The 22,235-nt window shown below is 44.9% G+C and overlaps 1 protein-coding gene across 2 annotated transcripts in view; it reads right to left on the bottom strand.

The window, feature by feature from the left end:
- The window catches only part of CHST3 (carbohydrate sulfotransferase 3), a 46,882-nt gene extending 31,355 nt beyond the window's left edge, over positions 1-15,527 (bottom strand). For both annotated transcript variants that reach the window (XR_007357679.2, XM_048858115.2), the window contains exon 1: positions 14,919-15,527. The gene's annotated coding sequence lies outside the window, so the exon portion shown is untranslated. The remainder of the gene's footprint in view (positions 1-14,918) is intronic.
- Between the last annotated feature and the right edge of the window lie 6,708 nt (positions 15,528-22,235).

Consider the following 22,235-nt stretch of genomic DNA (forward strand, 5'->3'; position numbering starts at 1 on the left):
TGATTTACAGGGCCAGGTTGATGAAAGTCTAGAGGACAGCAGGTCAAACTAGAAGAAGACAGTAGTTGAGACAGCCACCACTGAGGGCAGAAGAAAGATGCTTGGACATGGATTATATGTGGAACATAAGCAGTGACTGATGAGCGGAAAGCTCTGAAGGCAAAAAAGGAACAGTGCATGATGAAGGCAGAATAATTAGAGGTGGATGCAAGATACAGAGAAAAGGACAAAGAAATAAAGAAGGGATGCAGGCCAGATAGAAATGCCTGAGTTCAGGAGAAGGCTGCAGAGGCAGAAGCAGCAGAACAGAGAGGAGATTACAAGCAATCCTACAGAATAATGAAAGACCTCTCAGGAAGAACCTGACTGTCACAGGTGATCCCCATCAGGGACTCTCACAAACAGATGTTGAAAACGCATGAAGAACAAGCCAGACAATGAAAAGAACATTTCCATTCCACATTAAATTGTCTAGAGCTGATGCTTATGTACTGGTTTGAGAGAAATTACAACACTAAGGTAGAAACAGAAAAGGCACCAATAACACCAATGAAATTAAAGCAGCCATTAGCGGCCTTAAACAGGGGAAAAGTTCCTTGGGTTGACAGAATTCAAACACAGGTACTAAATGCAGGACGCAAAATTCTAATTGAGTAGCTAATAAAACTCTGTTAAAAAAAAAAAGTGAAAGAACAAGTGTCACAAGACTGGAAAGATGGTATCATCATGGCATTGCCAAAAAAGGGTGACATCATCAGTGCATGAACTAGAGAGACACTGTACTGCTATCAATCCCAGGCAAAGTATTGGCTACCATTATACTGAATAGAATGAAGAAGGCAGTGGATGGAATATTACAAGAACAGGCTGGGTTCTGTCCAGGTAGATCACATTGTGGACAGATATTCACTCTTTAACAGATCATTGAAATAGCTACTGCTTGGCAAAATCCTATCTTAATTAACTTTATTGACTTTATGAAAGCGTTCGATAATATCCACAGACGCATACTGTGGAATATTGCTAGACACTATGGGACGCCAAACAAGCTGATCAACAAAATAAGGAGTATATGATGGAAACAGATGCACACTAAGATCAGATACAGGCCTGGGTGAGTGGTTCAATATTGGGACTGGAGTTAGACACGTGTTGTGTTACCACCAATCCTCTTTGGATTAGCAATGGACAGGGTGATGAAGCAGGCAACAAAAGGTATAATGGACACTGTAAAATGGGTTAGTGGAGACAAGTTACACAAGGTTGACTTTGCTGATGAAACTGCTTTACTAAGTATGACCTGAAACAGAATCACTGCTCTTACACAGGAGAACAGGAAGCAGCAAAAACTGGATTGAAAGTAAATGCAAAGAAACCCAAGATAAGGTAGGAAACTGGACAACCGATGCAAAGGTCTACATGGATGGAAAACAAAGGAAACAGGTAGAAGAGTGCTGCTCTCTTGGGAGCGTGATGACATTTGAAGGTGGCTGTGATATAGATATTCATACAAGATTAAGGAAAGCAAACACCACATTTGGAAGGATGAACAAACAGAGATTTCCACATCAAACTAAAGGTCAGACTATACCATGTGATTATACTGAGCAGGCTATTGTATAGAGCAGAGACTTGGCCAATGACAGTGGCTAATAAAAAGAGATTGGAGGCTGCCTGTGACAGTGGCTGAGGAAGACACTAGACATTTAATGGAAAGACAATAGCAAATGTGAGAGTAAAGGAGCTGACAAGAGCAGGACATGTTAGAAAAGATCATCAAAGAAAGCAGGCTCAGGTGGCTGGGACATGTACACCCTATTGAAGTTGGGAGACTTGCTAAGCAAGCACTGACTGGATAATCAAAGGAGGAAAGAGAAAGCGAGGAAGGCCGAGGAAGAACTGGCAGAAGACAGTGACAGAGGATACTGAAGGTATTGGCATCACCTGGGATGCACCACGTTTTGGTCAGAAGTGAAAATGAGTCCCCAGTGCACGGCTGTCCCATCACAGAAGGTGGCAAATGATTTTGTACAACTGAGGAGGGACACCGGACTGCAGGGCATGCTGCAAGTCAGGACTGAGGTGCACTGGTACAGTTGAGCAGCAGAGGCCAGAACTGGAACAGTGGCATGCAACGAACAAAGGACTGAGGTGTGTGGGCTGCCCTGGATGGGAATTGCAGCAGGGCTCCAGGAGAGGATTCTCTGCCTTCTCTCTCCCAGTTGTGTACACATTCACACATCTCACTTACTACTCTGCAGCTGCACACTCACAGTCACATACTCCATCTACCCCAGCTGATGGACCCTGGAACAGCATGGTTTGCCCCTTGAGGGGCCTGGGGCCAACAAGCCCTGCTGGAGCGTCAGACCCCACTTTGAAGGGGTCAGGTGATGCCTGTAAATGGCTAAGAGAGCTGAGGAGGAAGGTTGGCACCTGTGAAAAAGGGGAACAGAATGAAAGGCCCCTGTAATCTGTGTCGGTCAGGGGAATAGCTTTTGTTTGGGTTATTTTACTAGTTTTGTGTGTGAATTAATAAACTGTGCCTGAAAAAGACTGGTGTGGTTAGTCCTTCCTGGGCTGGGGAAACAAGCCAGCAGCACTACAGACCCTGTCTGTGCAACCATCAGCGTCAGCTCACTCGTAACTTCCCCTGTTCTGAGTATCTCAGGGGGTGGGTGGGTGGGAGGCGAAGTAAAACAGTAAATAAAAAGTCCCCAAACCAAGTAGTCAGAACAGTTTGGTGAGTTCTCCCTGCTCTTTTGATGGTTCAAAGCAGCACTTTCCTACAGCCAGAACTGCAAATGGTTGCATCAATAGTACAATTACAGCCCTGAGGAATTCATTTCTTCTTTCTGAAGCTGTCTGCTGGCACCATCTCACCTAACTAAGCGTAATTATATACTAGCATCACTTGCAATTCTCTGTAAGCACAAAATGCACAGATGGAATTGCTGTCTTATATAGGGAAAGGGAGGGAAATGAAGGTGTCAAGGAGAAAAGTATGGAACGAGAGACTAGGTGGGCCAGCCACCTGCCAAAGTCAGTCAAAGGGAGTTTGCTCATGTCCATCCATTCCTCCATGTTGCAGACTATGGGCAGCAATAAATGGGAGACATCATACAGGAAAGGAAATAAATTTAACAGTTCAGATTACTAGGGCAAACCAGTTCAAGGTGTGAATAAATGGAGTGACATTTTCCCCAACTGACTCAATGGTCAGCAAAAGAGCTCCTGGCGCGTGAACTGTGAGCATCTAGTTCTAGGTCCCATCCCCTTCTTTCTGGGATTCCTTCATTCATCCATCCTTTCTTTCACCTCCAACCCCTGCTTTTATGACTGTACTCGGAGACAAAAATCTCGGTGGAAATGAACTTGTAGCACTAATTACTCCTCTCCAATGCCCTGGTGCTACTTCTTTGAACTTGATTGGGGTACCAGCTGGTTAATGCTGCCGTAGAGTATTAATGTTCTAGAATCAGAGTACTCCAGTGTCAGACAGGGTGAAGGCTCCCCTTGTCTCGGAGTAATGGAGTCTGCTTTGGTGTCAGTTGGGACGAGGATCACCTTAGTATGGAAATTCATCTAGCATAAGAAATCTTGAACGGGTTTCTATGTGTTCATTTTGCATAGACTTTGTATCTCCTCTGCTGTGCACATCGCCAACCTTCTATTCTCCATCCCCAGCACTCCTCTCACACTCACTCTCCAGGGATAAGCAGCACTCAATGGCTAAATAGTCAATGATGTTTTATAGCTGATTAGTGCAGGGTAGAGATGTTTCTTCAAACCACATCTGAACTGGCTGACTACAGACTACATTGGCCAAATTCAGACCCATGTAAGAGGGTGTAACTCCAGAGAAACTGCAGCCTGCTTTAACCAACTCTGAATTTCATCCCATCAGTCAAACTGGAACTGCGACTACAGCTCCTGGAAATATTTACAGTCTATATAAGTTCACAGACAATCTGGAGTGACTGCAAGAGCATAGTTTGCTTGAGAGGCTCTCCTAATGCCATAAATGGCAAAAAAGCAGTCCTCTTAATGGATGGATTGGCTGTGGGCTATTTATAATTGTGTGGACTGCATGTGATTCATTGCCTAGAACAAAGACCTGAAGCAAGAATATCCTTGAATAGGAGTATACTGGAGGGCTTACTAGGACACATACCCAATCACAAAGGGAACTGATGCCCCAACCCAAAGGTCTTCCCTTCAGCATGTAGTTTTTGAGGGGGCTACTACAGGACTTAGTGGCAGCCAGAGCCAGGCAGAATGCAAGTAATTCCCATGTAGCTCAATCCTTTTTCCAGCATTCCTGCTATTTCATGCCTGGGCCTCCACCAAACAGACCACCAGACCTGATGTACAGTGCTTAACTGGATGGTAGTTTTGTGATGTGAGCAAACATTCACTGAAATCAGCAAACATTTAATTCGTAAGCCTCAACAGGATTCAAACCTTGCACACCAACAGGAAAGTCTTACACACTAATGCACTGTGCTACTTATTCCCACTTCAAAGAATCGTATGGAACAGAATACATAGACTAGGATATTCCTGCCAAGTGGGAGTTGCTTTGTTTCTAATTCCTGGCTGTACATTATAAGTGCTGCAGGTAGCATTGCAATAGTTAAGGCTGACCAACTCCTTCCACTATAATACTCTGTTCTCAGTTGCTTATAATATATATATTTAATCTTTTTACTTGATCAGCTTAAAAAAATAACTGAGAGCTAATAAGGAAAAAACACTGTGAAAATAGCAGTGGGATAAGAAGTGTAGTCTTAGTTGTGGTTTCTGATGCTATTTTTGTTCACAGTCTGAAGAAAACCTTGTAGCCTACAAGTTGCTTCTAACCTGACTGCCTCTTCAGACTACATTGTATTAACCACTATAGTGGTTGTTCAAACTCTTACGCCTCCTTCGGAAATGTATGACAAATTCTTCCTGCTCCCTTTCTCTAAATGAAACTTTCATGCTGCCTCTGGACTTTCTCAAGTTATGATGTTACTAATGTAAAAATAAAATAAGGTCTGGGTGGATTGCACAGCTTGTTTTCAAAACATATCCTCAGAAATATCAGCTTGACTCAGGGATTCTAAGCATGTAAATGTGGCTACATGCCCCCAAAATAGAAACACTAGATAAAGAGGGTGGTGTGTGTGAATTTATATTCACTAGGCCATTCTCACTGTTAGGCAGACAATCTACTACTCTGTAGCCATCATCTTGCCAGTTAAGCTGGGAGCAGCCATGTAAGAAGGAGTCCCATTAGGAAATGCATAACATGAAGCAGCATGAACATGGGACCAGTGTTGCTTGATCACAGGGTGAAAGCCTTGGGCTGGGTTTGACTGACAAAGCCGTTTTGTTTTGTTTAAGATGATGGCCAAGCAGAATTTTATTTAAAAATTAAAATCAAAGAGTATCTATGTGAGTAAAAAAATTGTAGCACTGTACATTTTTAAAGCTTCCTGAAATAGGACCAACTCCCATCCAAATTAAGCAGCCATCTGGAAAGCCTCAGTCAGAGCAGAAAGGTTGGAGTTAGTGAGTGTACAAGTAACTGCTGCACCACCCTACCTATGACTCTTCAGCATGGATATAGGGGACTGACTTTCAGTGATTTTCAAGGTGGCATCCCTAGAAAACTCCCAGAACTCTGTAACTTTAGGTTAAGAGCATTTTTACTCTCTCTCCTATGTGGTTCTGATGCAGTCTCTTGATGCAAGGAAGAGAAACTGGATGGATTTATACCATCTCTCCTCTGAGCAAAAAAGAATTCTGGTGTATCTCTGTTTCGGCCAGTGCAAGCAAACAAGACTCCCCCAAACCTCTTCCACACATTATTTACAGCATTGATTCCAGGAAGCAAAGAGTCAGGGAATCCAATCTGAGTAGGTCCTCGACTCTCAGTGACTCCTCTGTTTTGACACAGCTTTGGCATGAGTTAAACTTGGATCTCCCTAGCTGCCAGCCATCTAGAGGGTTGGATGGCAACGTGTATGTGTAGGAGAGGAATATAGGGAAGGAGTACATAGGTGAGTATATATGTGGATGGGATGGGTTTGAGTGGAAATGTTCAAGTTGTGTGGATGCTGCCACATGGCAGTGGCCTTGCATAAAGGATGATCAAAGGCAGTCAGTCTTGTTAGTAGAAATATATAAGTGACAGCATATGTGCACCCAGTGTTGAGAGCACAGCAGATGTCTGATATGGGCAGACTTTTGTCACTTCTGAATTGTTATTAGCAAGTTCAGAAAAAGAAACTGAACCTTTAAAACTCCTTCTTCCCTCCCTATGTTTCCTATACCAGTCTGCCTTCCTCTGTCTATGCGGCTAATTTTCTTAAAGCTTAACAATTCTCCTGAGTTCTAGGTATCTCTGTCATCTGGGGCAGTTCAGGTTTTTTCTTTCTTTCATTGTTTTTGATTTTGTTTTCAAATAAAAGTAGTCCATGCAAGGCCATAAAGAGAAGAACGGACCATTGCGTCCTCTTTGTTCTCTGTAGCACTCTGGAAGACAGAAGCAAACTATGGAGACAGAACATTGACTGCTCTACAGGTCACTCATGTTGCAGTCTATTTATTCATACGTTTTGTAATTAGATTTTTTTAAAAGCTACTAATTCCTTGATATTGCTTGCCCTGTTCTTCTCATTTGCTCATTTTCCCATCATCCACTAACAGGCTAACAGCTGTTTCTCTCTCTTTTAATATTTGTTTCATTATTTTGCTAGGGTAAATATATCAAATATTATTATTTGTATTATGGTAACAGCTAGAGGCCCCTGTTGAGATCAGAGCCCCGCTGTGCTAGAACCCATATGTACACACATGAAAAGACAGTCCATGCCCCACAGACCTTACACAAAGACTACTTTGAATAGGTTTTCCACAGCCCTGTTAAACTAAATGTGCTGGACACTGCAGCAGCCATTGTTAGAAGAAAAATGCAAGTGAGAGAAGGGGCGTGTTCTGGCTTTTGTTTCACAGGTGGTTGCTGAGGCCCAGAGAGATTGGGATTTGCCCAAGGTCAGGCAGGAAGTCTGTGGCAGAGCTGGGGATTGAACCCTGATCTCCTGAGGCCCAGACCAGTCCAATATTCATGTCTATTCTTCTTTTTCTTCTATCAATTTATAGTAATTAGTTGCTTTAAAACTCCATGGTAGTGGTTTTTACATCCTATATCTTGGTACATGGTCTGTGGCCAGCAGACAATTTCTGTTCAAATTTGAGATGATTTAAGCAATTAGTTTTTGAGATACAGAACTCAGACAATCAATTTTTAATCCTGCTTTTAAAAATTTGTCTAACTCCCCTCCCTCCCCCTCCCCCACATCTTATCTCAGAAACAGCTTTTTCTAGAAACTTCAGATGAAGTTTACTGAGAAGCTTTGGGCAAGGTCTAGTGGGCGTGACCAAATCTGACACAGGGAAAGGCATATTTGTAAGATATTCACTGGCAAAATAAGGACCATCAGCATGAGGTGTCAGGCTCCAGCAGAATGTAAAGGGCTATCAGTTGACTGGTGCAGACTTAAACTTTCTTTGTTAGTTTTCAGTACGTTTCTAACACTTCTGCTTGTGGAGAGAGCCTTCCAAGTGAAAACTCTTTGCTCATGAGTTCTGTAATGGATTCTTCTGAAACACCAGAGATGGCAATGGCAGGAGATGGGACACTGGGTGGGGTGGGCCAAGGCTTTGAGGAGGCACTGAGCTTTCGCTCTCTCTCGGGTGCTTGGCTGGCTGGTTCTTGGTCATGTGCTCAGAGTCTAACTTGATCGCCTTATGTGGGGTCAAAAAGAAATTTCCCCCCAAGTCAGATTGGCAGAGACCTTGGGGTCTTTTCACCAGCCTCTGCAGCATGCTGGTCATTTGCCAGGATTATCTGGGTGTATCTTGCTTAATTGTTTCCCTGCCATTGTGGGAGCCTCAGGCCCTGATGCACCTTGGTCTACCCTATTCTCTGCCGATGGGATATAATTGTCTATTCTCCTGGCAGCAATAAAACTTTGGTCTAATGTCAGGTTTCAGAGTAACAGCCGTGTTAGTCTGTATTCGCAAAAAGAAAAGGAGTACTTGTGGCACCTTAGAGACTAACCAATTTATTTGAGCATGAGCTTTCGTGAGCTACAGCTCAGTTGCTGGGTTAGTGTGTGGCTGCTGAGTGGGGTTGGTGGCCTGTGCTATACAGGAGGTCAGACTAGAGGATCTGATGGTCCATTCAGGCCTTAAACTCTATGACGGTAAAAGAACAGAAAAATTCTGGCCCACTCCCCCTTGTTAGCTATGGTCTTGCCCAGGCTCTTCACTCACTCATTTGCTACTGACATCTTCTCCTTTCAGGTGCACCCCACGCCAGGCCAAAGGCGACAGGCACCATCAGAGTCTTCATTACCCACCCACTCCTCTCTGATAGCTGCTCTTTTCTTCAGCAGCTATGCTAGCAGTACTACCAGGAGAAACTGTCCACTCCTCTCCCCTATTACAGTACATGAGCCAGCCCAGCACCTCCCTTGCCCTTACAGAGACTGCAGACTTCTTAAAAGCCTATGGAAAATACAGACAAAAGAACATCACAAGTCCCACTCTCAGCAGCTTTACGTTTGCAGTGGAAATCCCCTCCCAACAGGACTGGAGAAGGGCTTAGAGACATGTCAGGAAAGAAAAATGAAATACTTTCCTGTCCTTGTTAAGCTCCCAACCCCTATCAACTGCTGTTTGAAGAGAAAGTTGATATTACTCTGCAGAGAGAGAGAGAGAGAGAGGGAGCACACATTCCAAGGTTCCTCAGAACTAAAATAATCCAATTGTACCTTTCATACCGCAAGAAATGAAGCTCACAAATAAAACCATGAACCAACCATATGCTATAACAACGTCTGACTCTTTGCAGTTTTCCCAGAAAACTGCATGGGCATTCTGTGGCTCATTCCTCATCCCACTGCCTCCCTCCCTCAATTCTAACACGTCTGGCCCTGGCGAGTTTAGAAAGAGAAAAGGAAGGACTTGTTTCTGACTCACATACCAAAATTTCAGGATAGAGCACTGGACTGGGACTCAGGAGGCCTACGTTCTATTTCCAGCTCTGCCACTGGCCTGCTGGGTAACTGGGGCAAGTCAATTCCTCCCTCTTTGTGGCTTAGTTTCTCCATCTGTAAAACTCAGGGATAATGGTATTGACCTTCTTTGTAAAGCCCTTTGAGACCTACTGATGAAAACTGCAATTTAAGAGCTAGTTATTATTATTATTATTATTATTATTTATTATTTGTTGTGGGTTACATAAAGAATCAAAACCTGCAGGTAAAACTCCTATTGACTTCAGTGCCTAAGTAAGGACTCCAGAATTTCTGTGTCTCATGTGTGTGTATGTGTGTAAAGAGAGAGAGAACATAAAAGGGGTATACTTAAGTTTAAAATAGATGTCAGTAGTTTTCTTCTCAGCCTGTTTACTCACTGGGGTTCATGGGAGGTCAAGCTGGGGACTTGCTTATTTATTTTCCTCACTTTGCCTCACACTCCTCCTCCAGACTGCTCTGGATAGGTCACTGCCCTGTTAAAGTGACTGAGTATGCTGTAAGAAGAAAAGGAGTACTTGTGGCACCTTAGAGACTAACCAATTTATTTGAGCATGAGCTTTCGTGAGCTACAGCTCACTTCATCAGATGTATACCGTGGAAACTGCAGTATACATCCACGGTATACATCTGATGAAGTGAGCTGTAGCTCACGAAAGCTCATGCTCAAATAAATTGGTTAGTCTCTAAGGTGCCACAAGTACTCCTTTTCTTTTTGCGAATACAGACTAACACGGCTGTTCCTCTGAAACCTGAGTGTGCTGTGTACAGTAGCATCCACTCGGAAAAGAAAAGCTAGTGAGATGAACATTTGTAAGAAAAGAAGCTGCATTCTGGCTCCCAACCCAGCCCAGGCTGGGGAAACGGGAAAAAGTGCTGGTAAAAGCCAGCAGATCTGTACTGGTATTTTTATAAAAATCTTTTTATGTATTTACTTCAAAATTCTGGATACAGATGGACTTTCTAGGCCCATTATTTATTAGTGTGTCTGCCTTGAAATAGGAACTGATCGTTGATAACCAGAATGGGATTTGCTTTTCTGTCGCGCCTTTTATACTCATGGAATCCCCAAGGGCTTTACTAAGCAATGACTTGGGCATGAGGGGCTTTATTAATAATGGTAGTGCTGCCATGACTCTGTAGTTCAGATGGATCAGTGTTGTTCTCTTTTCTCTACAGCAGAAGCACACCAGCCTGATAAGGTGCTGTGCCATGGCAGGATGGCACAGCCGTGGCCCTTTCTCCACGAATAACAGACCTGGGCTAGCAGGGCTCCCACTAACATTCTAAAAAAAGCTGCGTAGACAGCACTGTGAAGTTGCGGCTGGGGCTGGAGCTCAGGCTCTGAAGACTAACAAAAGGGGTGGGCTTCCAAGCCCTGCCTCCAGCCCAAGCCACAAGTTCAAAGCGCTGTCTATACAGCTCTAAACACTAGTACGAGCCCCACTAAGTCTGTTAACCCGGGCTGGCAGGCTTGCTCCAAAATGCTGCGTTGACATACCCATAGTGCACACCTGAGAAGGAGAATTGTCTCTCCTTTCTTTCTCTAGCAGTTTTGCCTTTCTCTAGCAATTTTGTTTGACTTGTCATCTGCCCCCCCCACCCCCACCCCTCTTTCTGGTTGCCTCCACTGGGCTTTTGGCCAGGGAAGTCTGTTAAAATGAAGCAGAACCCTGTCATTGTTTGCTGGATCTGACTATAAGTGAAAAGTGCCTCACTGGATATTTTTGCTGCCTCCAAAAATACTCCATTGACTCAATCACTGGACAGAGGGCTTGTTCCAGGTAGCATTTAGATAGCTGCTCTCCAATCCTCCATCCCGCTCATGGCTCCGTAAATACCGTCCAGCTGGCGTCTTGTAAAGGCAGAAGCCCTTAGCAGATTGTGCTCTAATTTTGTCTTCATCAGCATTACTAATTAACTCAAGTTAGCCAACACATTTGTGCATGTCAGCCTGGACACCACAAATATTTATGGTTTATCCTAGAACAAATGTTTGTGTCCTGGAACAAAGGTTTGGGGCGTGTCCAGACTGGTAGCTAACTTAAGCTAACTGATATAATCAACCAGTTGGAGTTAAAAATCCTCTGGTGTAGACATACACTGTGTTGTTAAGTTATAACCCTGGTATAAAGGGGAACTAAAAATGTAATGGCCAAGTGCCTCAGGTTCAGGAAGCTCTGACAAAGAACTGCAATTGTGGAAGAGCTTGCAATGTCTCAAATCCACTCCAGAACAAACGAAACACTAAAACACAGTGTGCCATACCAGCTCATTATATGCATTGGCCATGTAATTTCATGTTATAACATTACAAGTCCAGGCAATGTAATAATGCCCTCAGAAACCCTTTACTCAAAAGAGGAGTAAGGAGGGCTGGGAAACAATTTTAATAGGAGAAAAAGTGATGAGGGAGACAGAGTTAGGGGCTTCGGGTTCCGCTTGTTTTACAAATATGAAAGGCTAGACCCTACCTCACCTCTTCAGTGCCCTGGACACATTCAAGCTAAGGGTTCTGCCATCAGACAGCTTTTAAGCAGGAGAAATGAAAACCACACAAGTAACAAAAAATGTAACTCCCTACAACTGTGAGGTATTTGTGGGGCAGATGGAACAGTAGGGGCGGACTGGGAATGAGATGGCAAGTTGTTGGGAGTCTTGATGAACGTTTCAATTTCTACTCTTCTATTAGAAAGCAAGGGTAGCAGGAGGTTGCTTCTCCTGATCACCTCTTGGGCCATATGCCCTTGAAGAAATTATGCAGGTATGTGATTTCTCTAAAAAGGCGTGATACAGGAAATGGTTTGGGAAGGGGAAAGAGCGATACAGCATATAATTTACTAGTTATTCTGCAGACTACTTAGTAAGAGAGATCATCTCCTGGACCCATCTCCCCTCCCAGCCCAATGCCCAATCACTGCCTCCTTGGTTCCCAAAGTGGTTCACTCTGCAGACCGCCAAGAAGGGCTAAGAGGGGCACTGCTGAGCCATGAGTAGGCGGGCCAGAGAACTACTGGTTTACACCCCGCATAGGTGCAGGTAAAGAGGGAATGAGTTGCGCCTGGCTGCTGCTGCTGTTTTTCTGTAGCACAAGATACAATGCTGACTGGTGCGTGCACGCTCTTCCCGCTCCGTCCCCAGAGCACATTTGGAACAGTCGCCCAGCTTCTATGGGAATGGAATGTCCTTTTCTGTTTCTCATAATCCCCCTGACCCATTCCTGCACTAAGAGAACAGAGAAACTGCTGAGCACTGTGCCTGTTCAATAGGCTAGTCTGAGACCTGCATTGCTCCAGTTTTATTGTGTAAACAAAGCAGTATGTTAGCCTGATCCCACTATCCAAGCTCCTGCAGATAGGACAGGAAGCAAGAAGTAGTATTAAGAAATAGAGCATTCCAGCTAGTAAATAAATCTGTTGTTGCGCTCCTGGGGAATTGGAATGAATATCCCAGAATGCATCTGTGTGCATATAGCACATTTCCAGGAAACATAGTGTCCCCCCAAAAGCAACAAGTCAGGTGTGTGTGTTACTGACTAACATCATTATCTCTTCATCACCCTGCTCTGGACCCATAAATCACCCCACTTAGTAGTGGAAAAGGACAAAAAATCCAAAAAGGGACTTAGATCCCTTGGGGAAAAGAGGTAAGTCAAGATGAAATCCTGTGGTTTATACATATAGGGATCTATTCTCCCACTGATGAATGAGGGATTTATGTGAATAAGTTCTCTGAATATTAACAGGAATTATTCACAGAAAGCCTCACATGGTCTGACAGAAGAATACACCCATGTGTCTGTTTCTCCATCTCAGAGTTTGGCTACAGCAATCAGCTAAGTCAACAGGAGTCAGTGCTTCTGATAACTGTGGCTGAAGTCTAAAATGGAGGAATTAGCAAGATTTGCGGTGGACCTGCCAATGCCCACTCTGCATCAGAACTCTCCGGATGGAACTTTCAGACATGGACTGGTGCTTAGCCCCAGTCTGCACCAGGGAGAAAGAGAAGTGAGGAGAATTTTCCACACCTCTGAGCAAGAAAACAGGGTTGACAAGAAAGATGATGCAATTCCAAGACACTTATGAATAAGTGCCCTTTTCTAGAGCCAGACACATTGCTCTTTTTGGACAGAAGCTCACAGTTAGAGCTGGACTGTCTGTCCTTAATTTTTAACAAAGTAACTAAAAGAACTACATGGTGTGGGAGGTTCCATTGCTAACAAGATCTTCTCTCCTGAAGAACTGCATTCAGATCTAGCTAACTCCAGTAGTGAAATGAAGTCCTCAATGGGCATTTGTCCCCAAAACCAAGACGTGGTTTAGCGTAGTTGACATTCTCTGCCCATGAGAAGCCCAGGAATTATCAGAGGGTGCTGCATGCCAGGCCTGCCTGAGGTGGATTGTCAGAGGTGGATTCTCAAAGCTGTCTATAGTAGCCAATGCCAGGAAAGATGCTGCAACTAAAGACTGAAGTCAATTGGCAGAGGTGGGTGGGTGAGCCCATGATAGAAACTGAAGAAAGTAAAGAGCTAAGGGGGAACATGGAACATTTTAGCTATCGATATTAAACAGGAATAGCATCTGCAGCTACCCTAGCTAGGATACAGTTACAAAGATCATCAACCTTTCTGCTTCAGAGTTGATACTGATCATCAGCTGGGATCAGGAAGAAATCCCTCCTTCCTCTCCATGTATAGCACTATGCGGTGCATTAAGGAGGTTTTACACCTTCCTCTAAAGCATATGACCATTGTCAAAAACAGGATATTGTACTACTGTACATAAAGGGACAGCCAGGTTTCTGATATAGTTGCACTTCCCTATTCTTCACGTCATGGAAAAAGAAACCATACCTAGCACTGGTCCCTTTGTTTCCACCTACCTGGATGTGAGAGTCTTCCTTAATTCCACTGAATATATTTTTATTCAGTAGGTTAAATATAGTTAACTGGCCAGATCCTCAGCTGGTGTAACTAGCATAACTCTGTGCTGGCCCAGCGTATTCAAGGCAAGCATTTTAGCCTGTGCATTGAACTGACTTTCACTCCCAGCAATGCTGCTTCATTTTAAATCTGCTGGCAATTTACATTCTGGAAGGAGGTTCCATGAATCATTCCCTAAAACTTCCATCTGAACAGGCCGCGTTGCACAGCACACACACACAAGTTTTCCCGAATTGTATCCCAAAGTTGGAAGGACAATCAGTGCAATGATTCCTGCCCGGGGAGGGTTGCAAGCGCTGCTCCCGGCTTTGCAGGAGAACCTGACCCTCCACCTCGCAGCCTGGCTTTGGGCTGAACGGCTTTTTATCTCCTCCTCTTTCTGTTTCATGCCGCTTATTCCTTTTTGCAGCGTGGCCTTCGCAAAGCCAAAATCCGGCTAGTTGCTCCCAGGAACCCACCAGGTCTAGCTTGCTCTTGGGCTCTGTTCTCTCCCTGCCTTCTGGCCGTCCTGGTTCGTCCCTGGGGGAGCGCTAGGAGCACGCTGAGTGCTGCGGGCAGACAGACAGACAGACAGACCGACCGGGGGCTGCGCGCCCCCCCGGATTGCCCCCAGCCGGCGCAGCCCGGCTCTCCCCGCCCCACCGCGCCCGGCCTGTGCTAGCTCTTCTCACAACCCTCGGGCGTGTCCGGGGGGGCAGGGGTCCTCGGGGCACGTTCCCTGCCCTCCTCAGGGAGCAGCTGGACGGCGCCTCCCCCGCGCACGGTCCCCGCTCAGGCTGAGCGCGCCGCGGGCATCCGCGCACGAAGGGTCCCCCCAGCCCCACCAAGGAACAAAAGCAGCGGCGGCGGCGAGGCGCCGGGACCGTGCACGCGACCGACTGCCTTACCCGGCCCGCGACCCGCCTCGCTCCTCCCGGGGACGGCCACGGAGAGCTCTGCCCGGCGGGACGGGCTGCGGCCGGGGGACCATCCGCGCTCGCTCCTCCAGCGGTGCAGCGCCCTGCTCCTGGGAAAGCGCCGCGGCTTCCCCGTGCCAGGCTGGGGCTCGCTCCCTCCCGCAGCCGGCGGCCGGGCTCTCGCCCCGGGCTGGATGCCTGGCCTGGGGGGAGGGGGGGTTGCAATGGACGAGAGGGTCGGGTCGGTTTCAGAGCAGCCCCCGGGGGCGGAGGAGCGAGCTGGCCTCCCCCAGGCGCAGGCACACGAGCCTCACGCCGCCGCCTGGAGCCCGGAGCGGCTCCCGGCCCCTCGGAAACTCGCTGCTGGGCCGGAGGCAGCGGGCGAGCCCGCGACGGGCGGCGCAGGAGAGTTCTCAAGTGAGCCAAAGTCACCAGCGGGTCCCCCTGCGGCGGGCGGCGGGCCCCGGGCTAGAGGAGGAGACAGGCGAAGGGAGAGCCGCCTGCCCCGCCCCTCCCCTCGCCTCGCCGCTCGCCCCCTCCTGGGAGCAGCCCGCTAACAAGGACCCTTCTGTTGGCTTTGTTCGAGACACTCCGCGCCACGCCGCCCTTCGCGTCTCCGCCGCTGGCCGCCTCTCGAGGCGCAAAGCCGCTGGCGGAGGTGGCCGAGTGCGCATCTGGCCAGACGTGCAGGGGGGGTGCAGTGGCTGCAGGAAAAGAAACTTGGCCGGGGGGGGTGGGGTGGCGTGAGACAAGGTGTGTGTGTGCGGGGGGGTGGGGGATGGAGCGAAAGGACGGGACACACTTCATCTGTGTTATCTCCGCACTTCTGATTGCATTATCCCTCCCCTCTGCAAGCGAGGAAATAACTTAGGAGGGAATCGCACGTCTGTGAGAGCCAAAGCTCTGAAGTCACTCGGATCGTGACTTCCCACTTTAGTAGGAGGGATTTCAAGCTCCTTTTCAATCGGAATATTCCAAGGCCGTTGTCGACTCCATTTATTACAATTGTATCAATGGTAATTTTGAGGCCCTTCTCCTCGCTGTAGTATGCACAGAGGGGAAGAGGTTACACAGAAGTAAAAGCGGGGAAGTGTGCATATCATATCTCTTTTTTAAGGAAAGTGCCTTTGTGACTAAACAGTTTCCATATTAGTGTGGCTGGGTTGTATTTCATATTTTCATTATTGTGTATTTTCTGTTGCTCCAGGGCTCTTTTGATTATAGATGATGAACTAAATTTGTAGCCCTTCTTGCTCAGCTTTTGGCAATTCGTGGTAATAATGCTTCCACTGTGTTTCCATTCCAGAGTGAGGGGATCTGACACAGTACTGTGAAAGCTTTTTTCCAGTGGAGGGTGTTGATCTCAGATCAGCAGCTGCTCTTGGGAGAGGACACTTCCTTGCACTCAGGTGTTGTGGTTTTAGTGTAATACCTGGATGGAGCAGATGCAGGATGCAGATCTGAATTTCAAACATCCCAGAGTTTATGGATATTTAGAGACAGGGTTAGATTTGGGGCCATTTTTAGTTGTTACTGATGCGGTGACCCAAAACCTGCAGTTATTAAAAATATCCTGCATTGTCACATTATACTTCTAGCACTATAAGGTGTATATGCACCCCATTTATTAACAGACTTTGGGGGATAACGGTAATAGGTATATAACCATGTATACACAGCTTTAATTCCACTTGAGCATTCAGATTACATTATAAACCACAAAGCAGCATTCAGATCACCAGAACCTGTGAGATGGAATTTATTTGTGTGACAGAGCAGCAAGTCGGTTATTTTGGAACAGCTGGGTGTATACCAAAGGTTCAGCAAACACATGAGCCTCAGATCCTTGTATTTTTTTGTAAAAACCCTTCAGAGCTTGTAAACTTGCTCTCACTCTCCCCTCCTTTCACTGTAAACCTGAGTCTGCAAGCCCACAATGAGGTGAGATCCTCAAATAAATAATAAATAAACCATGTGGAAAACTGCTCCACCAAGAGGTCAGGAAATTCAATTTATCTCCCTAAAGCTCCTATTTAAATTGGCTTCTGACTCCAAATGCAGAAGCTAAGCAAGCTGCTGAAACATTGTAATGGTAATGTTTTTTCTAAAATTGCTGTATCAGTTTCTCACTATAAATGAAATTGTGTGAGGATTTGTGTGGGCATTAATGCATGTGCAGCTTTATACGTGTACACCACTTTGTATATGTTCACAGTTATGCACATGGAATGTGTGTGAATGTATGTGTGAGCATATGTTTGTGTTATGGGGTGCGTGTGTGTGTACATAAGCGAGTTTGTAACCACATATGTATGTGTGCATGAGTATGCAAGTGTGTGTATTCGTAAAAAGAAAAGGAGTACTTGTGGAACCTTAGAGACTAACAAATTTATTAGAGCATAAGCTTTCGTGAGCTACAGCTCACTTCATCGGATGCATACAGTGGAAAATATAGTGGGGAGATTTTATATACACAGAGAACATGAAACAATGGGTGTTACCATACAGACTGTAACAAGAGTGATCAGGAAAGGTGAGCTATTACCAGCAGGAGAGTGGTGGTGGTGGTGGTGGAGGTGGGGGGAACCTTTTGTAGTGATAATCAAGGTGGGCCATTTCCAGCAGTTGACAAGAACAGTAGGAGGGGAAATAAACAAGGGAAAATAGTTTTACTTTGTGTAATGACACATCCACTCCCAGTCTTTATTCAAGCCTAAATTAATTGTATCCAGTTTGTAAATTAATTCCAATTCAGCAGTCTCTTGTTGGAGTCTGTTTTGGAAGTTTTTTTTGTTGAAGAATTGCCACTTTTACGTCTGTAATCGAGTGACCAAAGAGATTGAAGTGTTCTCCAACTGGTTTTTGAATGTTATAATTCTTGATGTCTGATTTGTGTCCATTGATTCTTTTACGTAGAGACTGTCCAGTTTGACCAATGTACATGGCAGAGGGGCATTGCTGGCACATGATGGCATATATCACATTGGTAGATGCGCAGGTGAACGAGCCTCTGATAGTGTGGCTGATGTGATTAAGCCCTGTGATGGTGTCCTCTGAATAGATATGTGGACACAATTGGCAACGGGCTTTGTTGCAAGGATTGTGAATGTGTGTTTTTGGTACAATATCTACCATAAATGTGAAGATGCCCTCCATGTGATAAACAGCATAGATGTGATAAATGTAGTTATCATTCACGTAGGGCTGCATTACCTGCTATGTGTCTCCCCAGGATTTATTCTAACATCCAACCCCTTGAACAGTTGCCAACAACTTCTTTTTTAAAAAAATCCATGTGCCACAAGAATGTTCTCTGCTTCCTCCACCCAAAGTACTCCAGCCTGAGGCCTAGGACAGGCTAGATTAAGGCCTGAGCCAGTGACAGCTTTTCTGTACATAAAAATGTTGCAGCCCCACAGGGCTTGAAATGTGAGCTATTTATCTCTGTGAAAGGGAGATTCCCAGCGTACTAATGCAGGGCACAGCACTCATTTCTAGTCTTGCAGAGCCACAAAGTATCATACTTTAAAGCTGCAATGTTTCTCTATATAAAAAAGGTATTTTAGATCTTGTTTAACGAGCTCCCTCTGAGCCCTGTATGGTTGGACTCATGGTAACTAAGGCATCTGGCTTTATAGAGAGAGGGATACAACAAATAGTCCCAATAAAAAGTTTAAGCATTCTTTAACATTCCTAAATATTTTTTTCTGTAACACACATTGGGTTTTACTGGCATTCATTTGGGATGACCAGCATAATTTACTAGTGGCTGTGCTACTCCTGGGTAAATCACCCATCCCAAACTCAGGCTGATAAATTCTTTTATATAAAATCTATATATGTGTGTTTGTTTAATGTAAGCATGTGTGCCTTTAGGAACAGTTTTCAGAGTGGTAGCCATGTTAGTCTGTATCAGCAAAACAATGAGGAGTCCTTGCATATGAAGGTTTGTCTTTAGGTATGTGTTTGTTTGTACATGGAGGTGTACATGGGTGTCTGTATAAAGGGTTGGTGAGTGCATACACATGAATGTGAGTGTGTGTATATGATAGCCTCAGCATACTGTGTGTCAGGTTACAGCCTCCACCTATCAGTGCTGGTTGGTTATTAGCAGCTCACTACCCTTGTCTTCCACAAAAGAAGGCTGTTTAGTGGATTCAGGTAACAGGGTGCGTGTTAGGAAAAGAGCTTGTCGTATTAGGTGGAAAGCATCAAGATATTTCCACATCCTCCAACAACCACCGGGTGCTCCTTAGCTTGGCTTGTTTACCCTTCCTGTCTACATTACAGCCAGTGCTGTTTTATTAGACCCTGCCTCTTCATGCATGTCACACCCACCTTGCTGGAGCAGCGAACCTACTCCTGGTTGTATTGTTTGGCTTCCTTCATCTTCAGTTCATACCAAGGAGCCAAAATGTTGGTATTGAATGACATTGCAGTTAGATATGGTAGCCCAGATAAAATTCTGGTACTGTAATGGTGTGGCTGGACACTATGCAGTCAGGAGAGTCTTATATAGAATGCTGGTGGGGAGGGTAAGAGCGACGGACTATATCTCTATGGGTTTATATTTAAAGAATGAAAGACATTTGTTGCCTGATCCTGTAAGCCTTTTATATATAGTGTTCCCATTGAAGCAAGTGGGAGTTATGCAGAAGGCTTGCAGGATTGGGTCTATGTAGATAATGAGATTAGACATATGTGAAAAATGATGGTTATCTGGATTGATTGCGCACCATTGGGATTTATATGTGATTTCTAGACATAGTTAAGCTTGCAGGATTTTTGAACTTCTCACTTATTGTGTCCATTGTAACAAGGGGCTGTGTCGTATATGTTGTGGTTAAAGAAGATTCTAATCAAATTATATACCGGTACTTTAAAATTATTATAATGTTGAAATGAATGCAGAAGGAAGAGGGTCTGTAACTGGCTACGCGTGTTATCTGAGAGGGATGACCTGTGTAGGCTTTTAGTGCACCATCAACCGGAGTAGTAATATACCTGGGGAGTTGAAGGAGAGCCAGAATCTTTTGGCGCTCAGGTTCTGTAAAGTCAGAATGTGTGCCCTTGCTTTATTTCACTTTTAAATCTGCATGAGCCTCGCCAGATTTCAACTCACTTAACATGGAAATACCGAGAGCAAGCTTCTTCTCAATATATTTTCAGTCACAAAAATAACAACAATTATCTTCCCATTTATAGAACCCTCCTTCTGAGGATCTCATAATACTTTACAAACGTGTATTAAGTCTAACAATCCCCCCTGTGACATAAGGATAATTTCACCCATTTTACTGATGAGTAAACTGAAGCCCAGGAGGCTGAAGTGGTTTTTCCAAAAAGTAGATTAAGACTAGTGCTGGGAAAAGAGCCCAGGAGTTTGGCTTTCTACTGTCCTATTCTAGCCACTACGTCATACTCCTTTCCTAAACTACTCAGCCTCCAGATGACAACAACAGCTCTCCACTCCGCTGGACAAGCGTTTGGTGTCCCTGAGAAAGTGATCACCTTTGAGTTCTGCAGGAATTGCTTTCTTGGAGTCTGGATTCAAACATAATATCTCCCCAAAGCCCAGAGAGCAGGTTTATGGTCTGTATTTCCAGGCATCACACCTCCTTATCCCAGCTACTGTCCCTACTACATTCCAAAGCAATGCCCTCCAAGAATGACATCAGAAGAGAGGCATGGGGAACAAGTTGTTACAGCAACCAGAATGCTTGGGTCTTGTTGGGGGAGGGACCCCATCTGATTCCAATTATGTAGCTGGAGCTCTGGATACCTGCACTTAGTCCAAGCTGATGATGTGTCTGCAAGATCACTCAGTTTTATTTTAAAAAGTGCTGGCCATTCTTAAATTAACCCTTACCCAATTGGTATTTAATCCTATCAAAGCTACTGCACGAATTTGTCCAGATACAAGAACCTGTATTCCCTACCGATTGCATAGGATAGCACAATAGATTATAAACATCCAAATAGTCTTCACTCTGTACTTTCCTTAAAAGACGTTATGGTGTCACATGATAGTACAGGGTTGTCATAAAACTAAAGGGAAGGGTAACCACCTTTCTGTATACAGCGCTATAAAATCCCTCCTGGCCAGAGACAAAACCCTTTCACCTGTAAAGGGTGAAGAAGCTAAGATAACCTCGCTGGCACCTGACCAAAATGACCAATGTGGAGACAAGATACTTTCAAAGGTGGGGGGGGAGGGGGCCAAAGGGTCTGTCTGTCTGTGTGATGCTTTTGCCAGAAACAGATCAGGAATGCAGTCTCAGAAACTCTGTTAAGTTAGTAAGTAATCCAGTTAGAAATGTGTTAGATTTCCTTTCGTTTAATGGCTGGTAAAATAAGCTGTGCTGAATGGAATGCATATTCCTGTTTTTGTGTCTTTTTGTAACTTAAGGTTTTGCCTAGAGGGATTCTCTATGTTTTGAATCTGATTACCCTGTAAGGTATTTACCATCCTGATTTTACAGAGGTGATTCTTTTATCTTTTCTTTAATTAAAATTCTTCTTTTAAGAACCTGATTGATTTTTCATTGTTCTTAAGATCCAAGGGTTTGGGTCTGTGTTCACCTGTACAAATTGGTGAGGATTTTTATCAAGCCTTCCCCAGGAAAGGGGGTGTAGGGCTTGGGGGGATATTTTGGGGGAAGACATCTCCAAGTGGGCTCTTTCCCTGTTCTTCGTTTAACACGCTTGGTGGTGGCAGCATACGGTTTAAGGACAAGGCAAAGTTTGTACCTTGGGGAAGTTTTTAACCTAAGCTGGTAAGAATAAGCTTAGGGGGGTCTTGCATGCAGGTCCCCACATCTGTACCCTAGAGTTCAGAGTGGGGAAAGAAACTTGACAAGGGTTAATATATTGCATTTGTAAATAATGTATACATAAAAATGCAGTATAGATTAAATTTGTTTTTTTTCCCACTTTTTCATTCACTTTAAAGTCATAAGAACATAAGAATGGCCACACTGGGTCAGACCAATGGTCCATCTAGCCCAGTATCCTGTCTCCGACAGTGGCCAATGCCAGAACTTCAGGGTAGTGTACAGAACAGGGCAGTTGGAGTAATCCACCCAGCTTCCCTCCTGGCTTCTGTCACTGAAGTTTATGGTTGTCCTGAGCACGTGGTCACTTCTGGCTTTTATATTTATGGTGGATGGTAGTCTAGATGTGGAGACAGCCACTTGGAGGAAGTCAGGCCAGATAGCTGGGATTTGGTAATGAGCTATAGGACCTGTCACTAGTCCAAACTCAGCCCAAATTAGTAGTGGCAGCAAATCATTTAGCATTTCATGGCTG

Source organism: Caretta caretta, chromosome 7 (assembly GCF_965140235.1).
Source record: "Caretta caretta isolate rCarCar2 chromosome 7, rCarCar1.hap1, whole genome shotgun sequence".
Taxonomy (NCBI): Eukaryota; Metazoa; Chordata; order Testudines; family Cheloniidae; genus Caretta; species Caretta caretta.